The sequence below is a fragment of the Tasmannia lanceolata genome, unplaced genomic scaffold, assembly GCF_043159265.1.
Source record: "Tasmannia lanceolata isolate RefF3 unplaced genomic scaffold, GAP_Taslan_0.1 ptg000006l, whole genome shotgun sequence".
NCBI classification, from domain to species: domain Eukaryota; kingdom Viridiplantae; phylum Streptophyta; class Magnoliopsida; order Canellales; family Winteraceae; genus Tasmannia; species Tasmannia lanceolata.
In genome coordinates, this window is record NW_027518683.1 from 19,469,588 (window position 1) to 19,473,415 (window position 3,828).

Here is a 3,828-nt window from a genome sequence, read left to right on the forward strand (position 1 = left end):
ACGAAAAAAGCATTGCCATAAGCTAATCGGAAAAGTAGCCAGAAGAGAAGAGAAAAATTAAAGAATCCAAGTCAACCTGAGCATCCTTTCCAAGGGAGGATGAGGGAGAGATAAACAAACAACATTGCCATAAACCAATCCCAAAAGTAGCCAAAAAAGAGAACATTAACAGAGATCAATCAACCTGAGCATCCTCTCTGAGAAAGAACAAGGGAGAGATAAACAAAAGGCATTTCCACAGGAGAATCCCAAAACTAGCCAAAAAGAGAAACATTAACAGAGCTCAATCAACCCGATCGAGCATCCTTTCGAGCGAGGATGAGGTTGTTGCATGTGAGAGCAGCCACCTCAGGTGAATTAAATGAATAAGACAAAATCTGAGGATGTGTCGCTGCTCTCACATGCAACAGTCCATCCGCGAAATGCCTTATGCTATAGTCCCTAGAATCCCCCCTAGTAGATCTCTGTAAATCTTCCTAATCTTAAATACAAGTCTGTAATATCCTTTTTTTAATAATGATATGGTAACTGAGAGTGGAACCCAACAAATAACATTTTCCCACTTTAGAAATCTTCTCCATTTCTTTTCCCTCCTATATTATATGTGGAGTTTAAATAAACTGCATGGTATAGAAACCTCCACATATCATAGAGTTGATCATCCCATGGAAAATACAAATATGAAAAGATTTATGTTTGATCAAAAGATATGGTCCATCACACATCTCTAAAATATGTGCAACACTTTGCACATTATAAAATATTATCCAACAGCTCGTAGAACAAAGCGAATTTAAAAACCCAACATGGATCTTCCTACTTCCGAAAGAGAGGGTGGCAACACTATTGAAAAGGAAGATTCATGATATCTTCCTCAAAAGTAAACCAAAGTTCACAAAATCACTTTTTATGGATCTCAAACAATGGTACGATCCTATTAGAAATGATCATATTCATCTATCAATAATATGAGACATCTAAATATATACTTTTTTAGCCTGAATTTTTGCAGTAAGGAACCATGACGGGATGATTTTATCAGACAGATTCAAAGGAGAAGGCCCAAACAAGCTTACAAGAAAATGAGGACATGTACTGTACAAAGCGTACACAAAAGCAAGAAACACATCTCATAGCTCCTTTTGCCTCTTTAGAGAGGCCAAGATCATAATTTGATTGCCCTCTTGATATACATGAGAGATTGTGTGAGTGAGTAACGCAGGAGACGAATAGCGGATTGCTTTTCCAAATGGCTTGGTCAGCAATGGAGGGACTTCGGTGGCACAACAGCAGGTGGCTATCGCTCTTCTCAACAAGCAACTATTTCCGAGGGACAATCTCGAGGGGCCAAAATAAATTTTATTCATAAAACGTGAAGAAAAGTTACAAGTTGCCTGTATTTATAGGCTTGTATGGACGTTCCTACTTCTACTATAAATTCTCTACAATTCGTCCACCCATAAAATTCCTATAAAAGTCGTCTACACAAATTTCTGAAAGATATAATAATCCACTTTCCTAATTTACTGGCTCAATAAATAAGATTCCTAATAAAACTCAACTCCCTAAAAACTCTCTCTCTCTCTCTACTTTTCCTAAAATTTCTCAACTCAAAGTTAATTGAACGACCATTGGAATTCGTCCAAGATTCCTAATAAAGCAAAATTCTAAGATAAAAATAAAAATAAAAAACTCTATTTAATCCTTTGAGCAACGAGGGCTGTTGATCTTGTGATACAGCGAGATGCACCTCATCAGTGAGCTCTTGCATAAAGGCAGGAAATATCCGACAAGTAGTATTGGATGAAACAAGGAGATCTCGATTTATTTAGGATTATGTCTACTATATATAAAGATCTTCACAAATTGAAATATTTTCTTATAATAAAAACTCATTTATATATAGATGTTTATTTGTTCATAACTCATTTAATTATATGGTCCGTTATATGTGGTTTTATTGCTAAGTTAAAGGACCCATAAAGTCCTTTAACTGAAAGATATGCATAGAGTCCACATAACTAAAGGAATGTAGCCTTTGACCACCAATACATGGTTGGAATTGATCTCTAGTGCCACCTAGTGATCCTATCCTATTGAACAATAGATTTTTTTACTCATTGAATGTGAAACAATGGCAACCTCATTTCAATTGCCTGCATTGTGTGCCACTGAACACATGGTTAAGAGCCTGAGAGCCTCTTTGGATACCTTCAAAAGTTATCTATCTCTAATTTTATATGCAAATGGTTTTGAACTTAAATATTTGACCAGCAAGATGAGCATATCTTGCCATTCAGAAAAAAAGAAGATGATCTCATCTTGATGATCAGGAATCATGATTTGATGGACCATCATAGGATGATCCAATGTGTATAGGCATGTCTCGGGGTTCCACACAAAAGCAAAAGATCTCACATCAGTAAAGTGAGTTGATGAGGATGGGCTTATAAGGGAATGGGCACCCTCCCCTTAACGGCTAGCTTTGAAGGTTGAGTTCTACCCATGTCCCAACTGCTTGATGCTGAAACAAGATCTCATTCATGCAAAATCAATGATCGGATAGGCCAAATTTGACATCTGAGATGGTGAACAATATTAATGGACCCTATCACCATAACATCGTAGTGGATTCATGGGTCTACTATGATCGTTTTACCTACAAAAAATGATGCTTGTTGTTAATGCTCTGTTTGGTTGCTTGTAGATGGGTGGGAGATCTAGAGAAGAAGAAGTCAGAGAGGAAATTAAAAGCAAATAAGTCAACAGACGTTCTTTGGTTGCGTAGGGAGATGTGAAGGAGGTTGTTGGTAAAAGGCAAAAGAATTTGCCCCGAGAATTTCTCCCATTTTTTCTTCGTTTTGGAGAAATTTATTGAAGGGGTTTAGAGGGTTCCACGTCAGCAAACAAGGGCTCGACAACTCCGGTGGTCAAACTCCCTATTTTAGCTAAATTCCAAACCAAACAACCTTAAGCAACTCAGTAGAATTACATTCTTTGGTATTTTTCTCAAAAAAAGGTAACCAAACAGAGCATAAATGTTCTCCTCGATTACTTACAAATAATAGTTATACTAATTTCAGGGAAATGATATTAGCACAACCATATTTTAATAATAGCACCAACTAATCTTGTCCTTTATTCTACAAAAAGATGTCAAAGGTTATTACAGTCCCCAAAAAGCTCTTACAACCCAATTAAAAAAGAAAGACAAGCTTAGTTAGTGCAGTTATTAAAACATGGTTATGCTGATAAAATTTCCCTAATTTTATGTAGGGTAATGCTAAATTGGCACCCCCTATATGATAATTCGAACCCCTTTAGCGTGAATTGATTTGAAAGACTTTATGTTTTCTTACAGTAAAGGGGTGTGAATTTATCATTTCCCTTTTATATATATAAATGATACAGTCAATGGCTTCTGGAGAGGCCTTAATGTTCAATTTGCGAATGAGAATAACTTCAAATAAATTTTTTTACAAACAAGGACTGATTCTTGTGGCATCCAATATCAGTCTATGTCTTTCCGAGGAATTAGGTATGATCGTAATATAGTCAATATATATAAATTTGAGAATCCGTCCAGCAAGGTCTGGGTGGTGTAGTTGGTTATCACGCTAGTCTCACACACTAGAGGTCCCCGGTTCGAACCCGGGCTCAGACATATTGTACCGAAAACTTTTCTTTTTCTTAATCTAGATTCAAGAGGGGTATTTGCGTAATTATCCCTTCAAGGACGCATAAAAACTAACTGGAGATGGTATTTTCACCCCCTTCATTACGTGCACACCCCCCTTTAACCTGATTTGACGTGAAAAGTGGGCAACT

General features: G+C 36.8%; 1 non-coding gene across 1 annotated transcript; it reads left to right on the top strand.

Moving 5' to 3' along the window:
• Window positions 1-3,590: 3,590 nt before the first annotated feature.
• On the top strand, window positions 3,591-3,664 carry TRNAV-CAC (transfer RNA valine (anticodon CAC)). Its single transcript has one exon. It is a non-coding gene; the product is annotated as a tRNA-Val (tRNA).
• Window positions 3,665-3,828: the final 164 nt, after the last annotated feature.